We start from the raw sequence: 18,117 nt of genomic DNA, 5'->3' as shown, positions 1-18,117 counted from the left end.
TCATCCGTTACACCTGCTGCATAGAAGTCCGTGTGGACTGAGTATGGATGGTTAAAACCACGAAGTTTGAAACAACTCCAATGACATGTGTCCCTTCTGAACCTCACCGCTCTCCTGAGGCTGTACACAAATTTGGCTTCTGAATAAACAACTAAGTGAAGTGGGGAAACTGACCAAATCATCCCCCTTTTGGCTGAGTCAAGAACTGAGGAAAATATAACCATTTCATGTTTCTGCCTTTCTTTCTAGCTAACACAGTGGTTCAACCTGTTGACATCTTGGTCCTGTCTCTTCATCACTTGGCCATCAAGGACACTAAGATGGAGGCTGCAGACATGCACCTGGCTTTGGGAAGCTGGATTGGTTTTTTGAATAGTCTAGGCCACTGACTTAAAAAAAAAACCCACAAATAAACTGTATTGTAATGGTGAGTAAATTATTTTTTAAGAAGGTAGCTACCAGAGCATCACAATATCCAATATGTCTTGGTTCCTAACTCAATATTTTTAATTACTTGACTTTATTGGTCAGACAAAATGTAGAGTCAAGTTTCAAGCAATACCTTTTATTGGACTAATGGTGGAATATTGACAAATGAGCTTTGGGGATACGGAAAACTCCCCTCGAGGTCAGCGAGGGATTGACTCTGAGGAAAGGATTTCTGTAGGCAGGAAAGCTTCTCTGTCAATATGGTACAGTTTGTCCAATAAGAAGTATCACTCAAAATGCAGCCAGAGGTTTTGCTTTGACATGAAAAAAAAAAGGCTTGTGAGTGAAAGATGTTATTATATAGGATGGAGCCTATGTAAGTCAGTGGCCTGGTCTTTCTACACTTCCATTTTCTCATTTTAGAAGTAAGAAAAATAAAGCCTATCCTGGATGCTTCCTGGGGTTATTGTATATCATTAAATTGGTTGAAACATTTTTATGATTAGAAAGTAGGATAAAATATGTGCTGTAATTATTTTTGATCACTAATATACCTAAGCTTCTAATGACAATAAATTTGAGCTAACAGATAAGTAACCATACTAAAAATTACCATATGAGGAGTTCTTTTGAATTCCTATTTCAATACTGATAATTTTGTTTGTTTATTTATGGAAGTACTTTGAAGACGGAACTCAGGACACAAGCACTCTACCACTGATAACTGATAAAGTAAAATCAAGTCAACAAAGCCTCTTGAGTTCTACAGTGAGTCAAGGACTATGGTTGCATTATTATATATCAGTGTTCTCAGTCAGAGGTAAGAGATGTTTATAAATGAAACAAGATGCTGTGCACAAAGAAAAGTAGCCTCCGTCCCATAGCATCGTGACAGCCCTTGTTTCTTCCAAGTGAGCACTGGCTTCCTTTCCAAGCTGTCAGGATGAACAATTCCATTACGGAATCCCTAAGAATTCGAAAAGGCAATGCTATGGTGGCTCAATGGTTTTCATAACATTCCAACAAAAACTGTTCCGGAAAGCACTATTGGATCCTATGGAAGTCTCTTCTTTCATCTGTAATACTTAGGATCATAGTTCCTTTGATTTCCTTTGTCATCAAAATCAACAAATAAACCAGTGCTGTCAGTGAACTCAGGCTACATTATCTATGCAGACTGATGAATACCACATACCTGGAAAACCATCATTCTCGGTTCCACAGAAGATTAACCCTTTAAATAGCAGCCCCTTCAGGCAGTTAGCAGATTTCCTTAAATCTTCCTTGTCCCCAGAGTAACAGGGGTGATATCAGCTATTAGTTTTTACTAGGAGCTGATACTTTTAAAACAACTCATTGGATAAGTACGTTGAGAACCAGCCAACCACTTCTTGACAGGGCTGCTTTTATGGTAGGCAGCACATTGAAATCTCACAGCACTGGATAGAGATTTTTGAGAGCCCCATTGATAGGTCTACAAGGGGTCCAGCCATGTGAACTCTCTGTCCATTCGGACTGAAGCAGCTGAGGGCTTCACTGAGACAATTGGTTTCATGGATTCTTTTTGCTAAAAGCATCCATAGACTCAAATATATTGATTAGGCAAAACCAAATTTAGCTAATTTAGCTCATTTCCTCAAGAATTCATTTGTCATTTGTCAGCTCTTTACTGAATACCTACTATGTGCCAGCACAGCAACGGATGTGAAGTTGCTCATGTCCGTAAGAGAGGCAGGCACAGCAGTAAGTATGATAGGAATGAGACATTTCTCTGAAGTGTAAGCAAGAAAACTGTATCCCCTACCCCACCCAAGAAAAAAGTAAGGCTTGAGAAATGCTGGCAAGTAATGATGGATGTTGGTCTGAAAAAGATAGTGCTTGTATAAAGAAGAGTCTAGAAGAAATGGTATAGATCAAAGCCCAGGAGAAAGAGAAAGCAAGCCTTGGGATGGTGTATTATACGATGCTAACAACAGTCCCACGTAAGCTGAAGCTACTTTGGAGACCTAGAGTATTTTCCAAGCTCAGCTCTGTCTGAGATCTCTGCCTGGGGTCCTAGGGGTGAGTCAGGTGACTTTACTACCTCTCTGAGCACTTCCCTGATTGGAGTAGGGGAAAAGCTTGGGTCCATTACATTTGTGGTAACAAAGACATATTCCCAAGGATGTGGCCTCTAGGAAATCTCGTCCTAAAAGGACAGAGAGAATCATTTATAAAGTCAAAATAACGTTCTTTGGAGGGCATTGATGGGGAGAAAAATGGAAGGAGTGACACTGATCAAGACACATATTTATAAACTGATATGTTGAACTGAAACCCCTTCATACAATTGCTTAAAGGTTAATAATAATAATGTTCTTCAGGCTTGTTGTCATACTGAACTCCAAAGTCACCCTCAGAGAGAAGCCTCTCAGAGAAGAACTTAGCTTCTGTCTTTTATTTCCAATATCACCTCAGGCTGTTATCCAAGGAACTTCCATTCCCAAACAGCAAGTGCATTCAAAGTGAAAAAGGAAGTGAATGTAGGTGAAACAAAAATGGGGGCAGACACACAAACTTGGTTTTAATAGAAGGGAAGAGTTCCCAAACTTGAAATATCAAGAAATCAATAATTCTACACACAAAACTCAATAGCACTGTTCAGGCCATTTACTCCCTCTGGCTACTGTTCTGTTGAAGATGACTTCAAAGAGGGTAGTAATAACTAGAAGCAACTGTTTTCCTTTTTCATTCTCAGTTCACCCAGTGGTTGGACTGAAGTTGGTTTGTTTGTTGTATCCATAGGCAAAGATTGTAAGTGCCAAAGGGTTTTTTGTTTTGTTTTGTTTTGGTAATAGAGTTCTTTATGTATCTCTGGAAACAAGATTTTATTAATTAAAAAGACAAACATGCAGCTAAATGCTGGGAGGTCAAGCCTGTAAGCCTAGCTACTCAGGAGGCTGAGATCTCAGGATCAAGATTTGAAACTATCTGAGGCAGGAAAATCTGTGAGATTCTTGTCTTTAGTTAACCACTAAAAAGCTGAAAATTGAGCTGTAGTTCAACTGCTAGAGTGCTAGCCTTGAGCAAAAAATTGAGGAACAGTATCCAGACCTTGAGTTCAAGCCCAGAACCCAGAACTAGCGTGCGCGCGCACACACACACGCACACATGCACATGCACACACACACACAATGCCAATGCAACCTTTCTTATGAAGATCTGAATGCAGTATTCAAGATAATCGTATCTTCGATCAGCTAGATGAATTGAATCCTTCAAACATGAACCTCATCACTTTTCCCTCTCAAAGTTCTTATTAGCAAATCAGACGACATGTAACTGACCAGTTTTAAATAAGTCAGTGTTTAGTTCCAAGGATACACTGCTTTCTGGTCATCTGGTGACTTGGATTTTTAAGGTTGTTTCAAAGAGATGTATAATTTGATAAGCTGTTCTTATTTTATTAAGCTACTAGATTTACTTTTTTGCCATTCATAAGAAAACTGATAAGAATGTGACCTATGAAAAGCCACAGCCTCTGCATAAAATCATGAGCAATTAGAGAAACATCTCCTGGCTGAATAATGTCTCCTTTATGAGAAATGTCACGGGGCTACGGTCTGCATGTGAGGGAATTGGTAATATGATGATGCATCCTTTGTATGACATTTCATAATCACATGCTGTCGTCCCTTTCTGCACCCTGTAGACTATGCCCTCCCTCACCCCATAAAACCTCAAAACTCGCTTTGAATCTCTTCTAATGGGCTACATAAAGAATTTTTCCACTACAGTTGTCATTAATCGTTTATTCATTCCAAAACAAAACCTTGCTGAACACCTGCTGTATGTCAGGCACCGTGATCAATTCTGGGTTCACAACAGTAGAAACAATGGACTGGCACTTGTCTTGACACTATTTATATATAGTCTAATAGTTGAGCCAACAGGTGAGGAGGAGTACAGTATAAAACAATAGAAAGAAGTGTAGGAATGTGCAGGAATGTGGGAATGTACAGCAGTACACTTTAGTACTTTAATCATGGGCATTTATTCCAACTTGAAGAGCCAAGAGATTTCCCTGGTCAGCCACTGATGGACCATGTTTGTACTTCTAGCTACTTAGGAGGCTGAGACATTGAGAACTGTAGTTTGAAATCAGCCTGGGTAAAAAGTCTACAAGCTCCAGCTTCAATGAGCCAGCAAAAAGCTAGACTGGAGGCCTAGCTCCAAGGGTACAACAACAGCACAAAGTGAAATAAAAGGAAAGAAAATTAAAGAATAGACTGCCATAATTGAGTGATGAGCCAAAGAGGAAAGTAGAGATGTGGATACAAAGCTGAAAAAAGAAAAAAGATAAAAGGAAGTCAAAGAACTTGACTGTGCGACCAAATGCCCAGTAGTAGTAGCTGGGTGTATTTGTAAGGATGTTTCCAGAAAAGATCAGCATTGGAAGGAAGAAGCTGTGCCCTCACAAATGTGGGTAGGCATAATTCCACCTGCTGAGGGCTGGTATAGAGCAAAAAAAAAAAGAAAAAAGAAATTCAATCTTTTTTCACGTGCTGGGCTCTTTGGCTCCACCTTTATCATCACTGCTCTTGGTTCTCAGGAGCTGGTTCTCTTCAGAATAGGACCAGAGTTTACACCATTGACCTCCTGGCATCAGGCCTTCAGGTTTGGATTATAATAGGTTCTCCTGAGTCTCTAGCTTGGCCTTCATAATCACATGTGCCAATCTTAAATGATAAATCAATCTATCTATCTATCTATCTATCTATCTATCTATCTATCTATCTATCTATCTATCTATCTATCTGCCTATCTACTTATTTACCTATCTCCTGTTGTTTCTGTATGATTCTAACTAGTATAAATAGATTTTAACAATGTTCTAAATTGCAAAAAAAAAAAAAAAAAAGATTGAAAATAAGCAAGCTGACTTTTGAAGCCATATTATTTAGAACTAATCTTCAAAGAGACTCTCTGGATATATATGATATGGAAGAGTAGGAAAAGAAATAGGAATCAGAAAACTGGATTAAATCCAAGGCTATGATCCCTATAAGTTATATGACTCAAGATAAATCATGTAAATTTCCTTGTGGTTTTTTTTCTTATCTGTGAAACAAGAACACAATGTACCTGCTCTGTCTTCTCATAGAGTTGTTGGTCTCAAATGAAATGATAAATGGAAAAAATACTTTTTAAACTATAAAGCATTACACAAATGTTAGTTATTGTTAATAAAACAAAAGTAGATGTGGGCTAGCAGAATTAATAGGATTTGGATATAAGAAAAACAGAAGTTATGAATATAAAGTAGAAGATAGTTCCTTTTTTCAGTAGAGTAATTGCCAAAATTAATTTCACAAAGCCTGGGAAATTTGCCAGAAATATATGAAGGAGGTACAAATTCTTATATTTAAAAAAAAAAAAGAAGATGAAATTTAAGATGGTATTAAAAGAAAAAGAAAAAAAGAAGTGCTCCCAATGAGTGAAGATCTGCCCCCTATTTAAAATGTCAGAGAGAGCAGGAACATGGTAAAATATACTATCAAGAAAGTTGTTAAGAGTGCTAATGACCATATAGATATTTTCAACAGCTAATTCACTTATCTAAGTGCATAGATTTTAGAGAAGGAAATGTAAGCCTACTGGAGTGAAAATGAAAGGAAAAAGTCAAGCTGAGGTGAAAAGGCTATACGGAAATTAGGTGCTAACAGTGTGTGTAGGTACAGCAGGGTAACTGGACAGAAAGGAAATGTTAGGCAGGAACGCAGATGCCCACTGTGAGCAACAAGTAGACTGAGCATCTTCTCTGTACAGAGATAAGCAGGACCTGATTGCTGTTCTCTGGAGGCCGGCACAGGCCACTCATGCATGATACACGTTAGAAACAAACAGGATGGGAAGTGATAATGGCCCTAAGACCTAACAACAGATGGACTAAGATGGTGCTGAAAGAGGGATCAAAGATACTGGAGTTGTTTATGGAGCTGTTCAAAGCAAAAGAATAAAACACTCACCGCTTGCAGCAACAGGCCACAGAGTCACAGGTGAAGATGGACTGAGTTGTCCTGGGACGAAAGACTGTACTCTTGATGATAAAGACAGTACAGAAAGTAATCATTGCCATCTATTGGTCAGGCATTTGTACTGGGGATTTTGACCACTCCTCTGAATGTTGTATGTTTTTCTTCTTTGGTTACAATGAAGAGTATGAGGTTCAGAATGCTCACGGCAAATGGCTGGGTGACTTGTAAGATTATAACCTTTCCACAGGGACCGGAAACAGAGTGTGGGCTGCGGTGGACCCTAGAAGAATTGTTCAACATGTTAGTGGGCAAAGATGGGGAGAATAGATTCAGTAAACTTTTTTTTAACTAAATAAGCCCTATATTTTATTGAAGACTTCACATAGGTGCAGTTTGCCTAAAGAATGAAATAATAAAATATCCATGGAGATGCGGTATGTTCAAGACTTCCACGTCCATGTCAGCCAGCAGTCAGAGCAAACCAGGCCTCTAGCGTACCACAGGGAAGAGGCACCAAATACAAGGGTAACATACTGTTTGTCCAGGACACCGGGGACAGCAGAGCTGGCAGAGTGATGGAATCTAAGGGAATCTGGGGCTATTGTGGTAAGCAGCGAAGCTAAAAGGTGAGGGAATGTAATCACTGTTTATTAAAACTGAGAGGCAGACACTATGCTACGTGCTTTGCACAGGAGAGGAAACTGGTCAGAATGTCTGTGGAGAAATGAAAGCATTCTGAGACTCCCCTATCACACCAAGTGCCTCCTCTGCTTATAGGCTTAAAGGAAGCAGGCCAGGAACCATTGACAACTGAATGGGCAGACAGGAAACATGTAAGATGCAAACAAGTTTGTCAGAGATCATTATGGTATTGTGCAGCTGATCGTCTCTTCAATAATGTGGCTAATATTGAGTGGAATACTATTGACCAGAAATGATAACTGAAAGTTGTCACATCACTTCAGCAATATCAGAAGACTACACATGTTACCTTTTAAAGCTCAATTCTGATTTAGCCTCCTCCTTGCCACAATACATTTAGATACACCCAGTTTCTAATCTTGGACAGGGTACATAATCATTCTGAGGTTGTTTCTTCCTTCCTCCAGTCATTCAACAAACGCAATCAGTATCTCATATCTGCCAGCCATGTTCTAGGCACTTGGGGAAAAATCCAGAGAGAAGAAGTAGACATGGGCCCTGTGCTCAAAGACATAGAGTCTAACAGAGACACTAGCAAATACATGGGTTGAGGGTAACACATGCTATAAAGGTTAAAGGAGAGATGGGGACACACAAAATTAAGAAAAGTGATGTAAGGAATGAGTTGGGAAGGATGAATGAGAACGTTAAAAAAAAAGGGGGAGGGATGACTTGGATCAAGATATACTGTGTTTATAATCTCCCTTGTTAAATGGCAGCCCTTACACCTAAAGATAATTTTAAAAAAGTAAATGATGCTCTACTGACATAGGAAAATTCTAGATCTGAATTTCTAGAAAATTCTAGATCTGTCGCAACCTGCAACACTGGGGCACACTTCTAGTGAGGGTGTGTTAGGACAGTTTGCCATCACACCAAGCGCAGGAGATAGGAAGTTTCATAATGTCACGTAGAGGCATTCAAATGCAAGCCCCAGTGATTTTTAATCTCAACTTTTAAAATCTGTGGGCCCCAGTTACTTGGAATCACTGCTTTAGTTATTTGGAAATGCATTGGTATTTTTGCTTCCCAGCTGGTATAGAGTTAGATTCTTCTACAAGACTGCTCTGCTTTTCAGAGGCTCAAGAACACTGTTTGAGACTGGAAAACAAGGAGGTATTTGCTAACTTTTCAGCAATTTCTTTTTCATATGTTCTTTACTCAAAAATAATAAGTGAAACCCAGAGACAGTAGACAGAGTTAGAAAGAAAAGATATTTTTTTCTATATAATTTCTAGAGGATTTACAGCTATCCTGTATGATTCAGAGCTTAGTAGGCACCAAATTTAGAATAACTCTGTTTATCTGTGCAAACTTTCCCAAACCAGCTGCAACTCTCCAAGTCCAATGCTTAACATGGGTGTTGAGTAGAATATACTCAAAAAAATATATACAAAGGCTTAATTTTTCTCCTGCCTACAAAGATCTCCAAATCTTTACTATTCTGCACAGCTGCCTAGAATAGACAACAGTAGAGCTATTGTCCCAAACTCTAACTGAGGAGGAGTGAAAATGCCATTAACCCTTAAAAACAGAATTATCTTATTCTTTTGATTTTTGCTGCACACTATAATGTGTTTGTGGCCATATTTGGATCATATCCGGTTAGAACCAGAAGAACATAGGAATAATAGATATCATTCAGATAATAATTAGCCCTGTACTTGCAATAGCGGGATGTGAAGTCAAAGGAAAACACTAAAAATGTTGTTTTTTTGACCATGACAAAGAGCTTTTTAAATGGGTTTGAGCGTGTTTTGTGGCTGACTCATGTCTGGAAGCCTAGCTGTGCTCACTAATGCTTCAACCTCTGTGCTTTTAATTTCTATCTTTGACAATGTTAAATGCTAAACAACACAAGGCTTTTTATTGCTTTCAATTGCATAGAGTTTCCCTCTGTTTTCTTTATGTAGGCAAATGCTACAATTTTAGATCACATGTTTTAGTCATTGTTGATGATTAAAGGAAATTATAAACATGTCTTGCAACAATAAGCCCTACAATTTCACCACTGATGTTGGAAACATAAAATGTAGCCTATACATCTGAAATTAATCCAAATTATGTATTATTTCTTTCATACTTGGTAAATTAAAGTTCCCACTAATGGGGACATGGATAACTAAATAATGAGACTATGACTATTTATAGATTATTGCGGGAAGCAAAGAGAATTGGTAACTGATTTCTTCTTTGTATTTTTATATATTTCTTAAATTTTTCTGAATGGTCATAAGTTGATCTGAAAAAAGTTGGAAAAAATTTTAGTTGTTAGAAAACAAATCTAAAATTTCAGTAGATCATTTGTTATATTAAAAATCAACTCAAGGGGGCTGGGAAAGTGGCTCAGTGGTAGAGCGCTTGCCTTGCATGCCTGAGGCCCTGGGTTCGATTCCTCAGCACCACATAAGCAAAAAGAAAAAAGCCGGAAGTGGCGCTGTGGCTCAAGTGGTAGAGTGCTAGCCTTGAGCTGAAGAGCTGAGGGACAGCGCCCAGGCCCAGAGTTCAAGCCCCACGACCAGACCCAAATAAATAAATAAATAAAATAAAATAAATCAACTCAAATGAGCTACTATTTAAAAAATAGATTCTATCAAAAATGGCTACTTAGCTTCAAATCTTTTCTTCCTCAGAGGCATACTCTAGCTGATATTTTAAATAAGTTTTCCATTGTGAAAATACTGTACAGAGGAGTTACAGTTACATGAGCATGGTAATGAGTACATTTCTTATCAAGCATTGTTGCCTCCTCCTTTGTTTTTCCCCTACCATCCCTTCCCTCAACTACACTCCCCTCCCCCACCCCCTACCCCTGCGCCTAAATTGTAAAATTCTCTTTTCAACATAGTGTCTTGTACATCTCATTGTTGCAATGGGTCAACCTGTCTGATGTTATAACACAAAAGAAAGTAATAAAGGAACAGATACTTTTCGGTAGTTCAGTACAGGAATTGTTTCATGGGTATTGAGAGAGAGGAAGAACTGCGAAATTCATATTTAGCTTCAGCTCCTCCACTTTAGTTAAGATGTCTTTAAAATATCCACCCATTCTTCACTGTTCTTGTCTCTTCTGGATGCCTAAGTCAGAACGGGGCGGGGGGGGGGGGGGGGGGGGGGGAGTACATTGGGACATTTTGTTGCAAAATCTATCTGCATGATGGATACTGGTTTCACAGAATCAATCTGCAGGACTATGCTTTGGCATTTTAAGCATGGACCCTTTTCCCTCCTACTCTCTGACTCTCCAGAGATAAATTTCCAGGTCGAAAGATTTACTGATTTTTAAAAGGAACTTCCTAAGCATCTTTCTCTTGTTCTAATCCTCCTCTGCCCCCTTGGCAGAGATGCTACTCCTTTAAGTATTTGGGGGAGGCAAGTGACCACTTAAAAGAAGACACCCCTAGCAGCTGACCCTCTGGTATCTGGCAATCTGTGCCCCACTCTTTCTGTTTCCCTAAGTTCTCTCCTGAGGGTTGATCTCTGTTTAACTTCAAAGACAAATACTAGGCACAGACGGATACCGAGAGGGCATGGGGGCATGAGAATTGGGCCTTCGGCACATAAATACTGAAACAGATTTTCTTTGTTCCCAACCAGTGCCTCAATAATTGTTGGTGCTCAGCAAATGTGAAATAATAAAATTGTTACTATTAACAAAAATAATAGGATTTTAAATAGAAAGGTATTTGGGAACCATTGTTCATGAGAAGATAATAAAAGGATTCCAGTATCTTTTTTTTTAATCTTTCCAATGAAGAGGATTTGTTAAAATTAGGTCTCTCTTACAGGGTGGAAGGATGTAGTAGATGAAACAGGAGAACAGATCCAAAGAGAATATCTCCTTTAAAAAACCATATTATTTAATACAAATACAAACATGATAAGCTGAATTTCCAAAACAAATTAATATCCCCACTCAAGTACTTTGCCCCTCTATCTCCCTTGGTTTGAGGGTGGAGGCATGATAAAAAGCAATTCAATCGAACAGCTGTGGAGAAAGTAAACTATGTGGAGAAAGACCACGTACACTCTTAGTAATACCGGAAGTTAGTTCATCCATGTGAAGAACTGTATGGAAGGTCCTTTAAATACTGAAAATAGAATTAATTACCATATGATCTGGCTTTTGGGAATTTGCTCAAAAGGTCCAAAATCTATTTGTTGAAGAAACATCTGCCCTCCCAGGTTCATTGGAGCAATATTCACAAAAGTAATGTTATGAAATCAACCTAACCATGAATAAGTTATACATTGTAGAATATAATTTAACCCTAAAAAAGAAAATTCTGTTATTGGGGCAACATGGATGAATTTTGTTAATTGAAATAAACCAGGCAGAGCAAGACAAATACTGTGTGTCCTCATTTATAGGGGGAAGCCAAAACCCATCAAATTCATGACAGCAGAGAGGAGAATGGTAGTTACAGATGTGGGTCAAAGTACAGTTATACAGAGAAATATATTTTTAAGATCCTCCTCTCTGCACGGTGAATGTGTTAATATTAGTGTATCATATCTTTTGAAATTGCTGAGTGTAAATTTCAAATGTTCTCACCACTAAAATGTGAAGTGATGGATATGGCACCTGGCTTGAGTTAATTATTCCATATTATTGAATAAAACATAACATATATTGCTTTGTATCCCATAAGTATGTACAGTTCTAAATTATCAGCATACATCAGAACAAAAAAAATAAACTGAAGCAAACAAAACAAGGCTACAATAAATGGTAGTCATTAGTGTCTTCACCTGGCCATAGGGGAAGCTATACATCTGTGGAAAGTTTCAGAATTATGGGGAAAGGGTTGCTTTTTGTGGTAGCTTGTTTCCTTAGCTGCATTTGCCATTAAAAAAAATCACTGGTTTTTATACATTACATTTCACATTCAAGATTTGGGGGATATCCACAAATTGGTAGTAAGATCTGGGCTGAGATTCCAGGTCTCATATGTGCTTGTTTTGGACAAATCACGAAAATGTGAGGCTCATCTTCTCTTTTGTAATAGAAACAATAGTACTTTGGGCCGTGAATGACAAGGTCCACAAAGTGAGTACACACACAGGACCAGACACTTGGATGTGTTCAATAATTCCAAGCTCCTGCTGCTTTGGTGATGGTAGTTATTGTCCTGCCATTCTTACTCTGTAGAACCTCTGCCCTCGATCTGCCTTTTTAGACCAAAGAGAGAATGGGAGAAGCCATCAGCAAGCAGTGAAGTCAAGTTAGGGGTGACTGCAGGCGGTTCTTGGGGTTGCTGGAATTTTTTCCAAATCTGAACAGGCTTTACATAAAATGCTAAGAAATCAAAGCAGGGTGCAACATTAATGCCACAGGAGGATCAGACACCAGGTCTTCTCTCCTGAGCTGTGAGTTTTCTTTCTTTAGTAGTTACTTTTATTCTGAGAATTGTTTCATTAAAGGAACATAAGCATAGAGTGAGAACAGGCTTCCTGATGTAATGTGTGCTTTCTCTTTGGAGGTGTAAGTGGTATCCCCAGGGAGATGAAATGTCTAGATATTTAGTCTAATAGGCTAGTTAACAGTCCTTGGTTTTGAGTTTAAAGCCAATGTCAACTAACATTCATTCTGAACAAAACATGGCTTCAGGAGAAAAAAAACACCTAACAACTCCTTCTCAGAAAGTAACAGAAATCCAGTCATACAACAACCATGTGTGGAACACCATAAGAATTCACATGTATTATCTCTAGGTTTCAAAAAGCAATGGGTATTAGGAATAAGTATTGTATTCCCACTTTACAGAAGAAAATGCAGAGATTTGGCCAGGTTTATACCATATCCAAAGCCATAAAGCTAGCATGTCAAACGTCAATTCCAACCAACTTCTATTTAGAGACATAATAAATTAACGTCATCTTCCTGAAAACAAGAAAAACAGCTTATGAGGACAGTCACAATCTCTGCTCTGTTCCAAAGCCACAAATGTTCATTACATCCCAGGTTAAGAATGCAATTAGAACACTCGTAATCATTCCAGTTTTATGAATTACACCCTGCTTTTTAAAAATTGACCCAGTTTAGCTGGATTTTGTCAAATAAAGGCCTTGATTGTCCACCCAACAGCCGTTGGTATCATCCTTAACATCAACATTGAAAGCAAGACTCTTGTGGAAAGGTTAAACCGCCTCTGACCACTGTCTGGTAGCTTACCAATGAAGCTGGCGGGAATGATTAGGCCAAGGCAAGCTGGCTGACAATGTAAGAAAGCTTCCCATTCTTTGAGGAAGCGTGAAAGACACTGCATGTCACAGAGGGTTAAACCTTTGTCTTAGGCTCTTTACATGATGACTTTGACCTGCGGAGTGCGCAGTAAAACAGACACTTGATAACGGGAGTGTAAATGTATACAACTGACCATTTGGCAAGCAATTGTAGCAATAGGCAGCCCAAACCCGAAAAGCACTTTTGTCCTAGGTCTTCAGTTCCTCTTGAATCTAACCACAAAGACCTTGTCAGAATTATGGGAAGACATTATCCCATATATGTTCATCAGAATCATATGTATACAGAAAATTGGAAACAATCCATGTCTGATGATTAGCCAATAGCTAGGTCAAGTTAAGGCCTAACTACCCAATGAAATGCATGTAGCCAATAAAACATGTTTGCGAAGTCATTTCCAATCATGTCAATGTGGACAAGGCTTGTGCTACTGAATTCAGTTGAAACACGTGGTTCTCTGAACTATTTCATCTATTCAATAACGATTCATGCTAATAATAATAATACTGTCTTCATATGACTGTTACAAAGAACAAATATCTGCATTAAAGTACTTAGACTAAGTTCTCAATTTTGTTCTTGTGATACAGCTGTCATATTTACTTTATAGATTTTGCAGTTGAGGCACAGAGAAGAGCACAAAAGTAGCAAGATGGCCTAGGAGCAAGTAGCAGAGACTGGACTGGAGTCCAGGTCAATGCTATACCAAAGTCCAGATCTTACAGTACTACCTGACAGAGTGAAGTCAGAGGTAAGTCTGACTGGAAAAGGAATTTGCCTGTAACCCTAGCTACTCCACAGGATGATTGCTATGGAATTGAAGGTGGAAGCCAGATTGGAAAAACAAAAGTCCTCAAGATTTCATCTCCAAAATAACCAGTAAAGAACAGGCCTAGAAGCCTGGCTCCAATAGCAGAGCAGCAGCTGAGCAATGCCATCCTAAGCAAGACTGAGCCCTGACTTCAGACCCTAGTACTGAAAGAAAAATTCCATCTTTATTGTGAATTTTATTTTATATTTATATTCAGTAAAGAACAAACATAATTTAAAGAATAAACAAGCATATTATATAAGAGTGTTATGCAGAATTAAATCACAAGTAATATTACTTCAATGGAAGATAGGCCAGGAAACCCCCAAGAGGAATCAAATGTTTGTGGAAAAAATAATTTATGCATAAAGGAAGGAATGAAGAAAAAAGAGAAGTGCCAGAACTTTATCACCTAGACAACAGGGAGGAAAGCTGGCGCAAACTTGGTCCACACGTTCCTAAGTCAGCCTTACATACCAAAAATAAAGATGGAGGGGGTGATCACAGGTGGGGCAAGGGAAAGAATGAAAGATCAAACACCTCTAGGCCTAAGACAGTGCAAAATAAGTGAATGAGTGGAATCACCACGTGGTCATGGAGATTTCAAGGGTAACTGTCTTTGAAAAGAATGGAGGTGATTAGTGAGAAATAACCAACCATCTACAAGGCATATGACTCAGGGTATATGTCTATATAGCTTTTAGATTCCATATGTATAAATATAAATATTATATATATATATTAAGTGGATATAAAGTAAGTAGCCTAAGAAATAGTTCTGGGGAATGTAGTTGTGGAGATGGGAGGGAAGGGATGGTAGGGAAAAAACAAAGGAGGAGGCAACAATGTTTGATAAGAAATGTACTCATTACCTTGCTCATGTGATTATAACCCTTCTGTACAGTATTTTCACAATAAAAAACTTATTTTTAAAAAAAGAAATAGTTCTCTGTATATAGTAAGAAGATACATCTCACTATCCTTTATTATTTTAAAATATTAGTATCTCACCCAGTTATTCATTTAAAGAACGACATGTTTCCTAATTTTGCATAATGTACCCGAAGGATCACAAAGAATTCTAAGGATTCAGGAGATCTTTTTAACCTGTGATTTGAAACATCGACTCTGACCCCACGTTGAATTCCAAGTCCAATACTCACTAGCAATGGGATTTTGAGTAACTGATTTGATTTCTTTAAGCTTCAGCTTTCTCATCAGTAAAATGAGAATAAAATAATACCCAACATATGAAACTACATTGAAGATTTTAAAGGATAAAATATTTATCATTAGATAGACAAGAATCCCTGGTACAGAGAAAGCACTTGGTGAAGGTTAGCTGATAATATTTAGAACAATGTACTTCAGAAGGCTCCAAGCTTCTTGATGATAGAAAATGTTATTTTTAATTTACATGCACACTGCTTTGCACAATTCCTGGGAGTTCACAAGTAGGAATTAGCTAAATAGCTGTGAAATGACAGAAAAGAGAGAAAGAGGAAAACAAGAAAGGGGAGCTAGGGAGAAGTGTATCATACAAAACAATAAGTGGCAAATTAATTTTAATCCTAAGATTCAAAGTAGGAAGCCTTTATTCATCCTTCTTTCACTTCTTCAGTTCGTTTATTCATTCTGTAATATGGAATGAAAGCTTAGACTGTAACAGTGATGAAGACGGAATTAGAGTCTCTAGCCTCACAATTATTTACAATACAGCAGGGAATACAGATACAGACATTGTAAATACAAGAAGCAGTAGGACCAAATGAATAAATGGAGAGTCGTTTCATTGGTTTTTAATGTAGCTTCTTTAAAGCTACAATTCAGATCTGCCTCTAGAAGGGAACAGTTAATGGTTAATGTGCCCAAATCATACAATTTGCTTATATAAAATCAGTTGGGGGTTAGGGAAGATGTGGATCTTCAGTCATGCCCTCCCTCCCTCCCACCCGTGCCCCAGCCACACGCACAAGAGTTTAAAGACGAAACAGATTGGACTTGCACTTACCCTGTCCGGCTTTTGTTTGTTATTTGCTGCCATTATATTTTTTGTGTTAACAATCACATGCATCATGCTGTTTTTCTGCCAGCCTGTAAGTGACCTGTGACTGAGGACTACCTCCACATTATTCTCTACAAAATCCCCAGCAAAATGTGCCTGCAACAGTGTTGTCGAAGGTAGTAGTTACAGCTGTAGGTGGTTGTTGAAGATGTGAAATGGGGCTTCACCAAAATGAGATTTGCACTATATGGGATCAAACAGATGCCAGATTTTGAAGACAGCTAAGAAAGAAAAATATCATGAACAATTTAATAGATATTTTGTATAGATACATACATACATAGATATGTATATATATATGTATATATATACACGCACTATTTAAATATATTAGGTTAAATATTGAAGTTAATGTTAATGACTTCTTTTTCCAAAGTGGCCACTAAATTACATATGTAGTTTATTGGATAGAGAAGATGTTCCATCATTTTTTCTGCTGCATAAGTGAATTAAGGAATAGTCAAGAGGCCTAGAAGTTTCTAAAAAGACCTAGAGTAGCTTGTTCCATACAGAATAATGCCCAACATCATGATGACATACATAGCATTCTTACTATTTGGGAAGTTCCTGCATATTATCTGGGTATTACAGCTCATGTTCCTGGTAGATAAAATAACAGCAATAGGGTTTGTATGGCATTGAATCTTAAAATGCCCTGTATTTTCACCTGTCACACAAAGAGAATAAGAAAAAAAAGTGCCAGCCATGTGTGGAAAAGCAAAGAAGATTACAATCTTATTACAAGATTAAAACTTCATAACAGAGTACATCCAAGCAGGGCAACGGAAAGGGTATGGAGAACATGCATTATATTAAACCATGAGTTATTTTATGCAGGCCTGAGACTGTGAGAAGGAAATGAGAAGGAAAATTACAGAGGCAATAGAAGAAAACGGAATTTTATAGCATTTGGAGATAATCTTTGAAGAAAAATGCTGAAAGTAATGCTTTCTATGAAAAGAAAAATGCCCAAGGAGCCAATAATTTTTAAGCTGTCTAAAATCACTCCAAATTTTATGAAAGAAGAAAATAAATAAGAATGAGAGGAGAGAAGGAAGAGGGGAAAGAAGGAAAGGGGGAAGGAAGGAAAGAAGGAAGGAAGGAAGGAAGGAAGGAAGGAAGGAAGGAAGGAAGGAAGGAAGGAAGGAAAGAAGGAAGGAAGGAAGGAAGGAGAGAGAAAGGGAGGGACAGAGAAGAAGAAAGAAAGAAGAGAGGGGAAAAAGGTGAGAGAGAAGACAGAGAAAGGATGGAAGGAAGGAAGGAAGGAAGGAAAATCTTACAAACCAGGAACTCATATTCAAAACGGCAACAGCAATGCTCTCAGATGGCAGGATTATTAGAAAATTGTCTTGATTTTTCATTATGTTTATCTTCATTTCCCAAAAATTTTATAACGAAATTCTCCTTTGTAATCAGAAAGAAAATGCAATGAATTGTTTCTAATTAAAAGGATAAAAAGAGGAAAGAAGATTAGCATAGTGATAAAAATGACAAACTAGAGCGAGAATGGGAAATCTGGAACCAGAAACCATCAGGTGGCTGGGCAGAGCCTGACACATAGGACATGGAGAAGATCAAACAGCCACCAGAATGATGGAGTGGGTACCAGCAGGGAGTGAGCCAATGAAAGACCACATGCAAGAAGTCAAGACTCAACCTTCGAAGCTTGAGGTGACAGAGCTAAGGGAATAAGACAAATGAACCAACTTTCAAAGCTAAAATGATGATGGATAAACTCGGGAGCAGCTGACACCTGAAAAGAAAGAAGGGTCCTGAAAAATCCTGAACTTTATCAGATCTTATTTTTTTTCCTTGAGGCTGAAAGAGAAAGCAGGGAGTGGTCAGT

The sequence above is a fragment of the Dipodomys spectabilis genome, unplaced genomic scaffold, assembly GCF_019054845.1.
Source record: "Dipodomys spectabilis isolate Male_0828 unplaced genomic scaffold, ASM1905484v1 ptg000002l, whole genome shotgun sequence".
NCBI lineage: Eukaryota > Metazoa > Chordata > Mammalia > Rodentia > Heteromyidae > Dipodomys > Dipodomys spectabilis.
Note: the sequence above shows the minus strand (reverse complement) of the source record.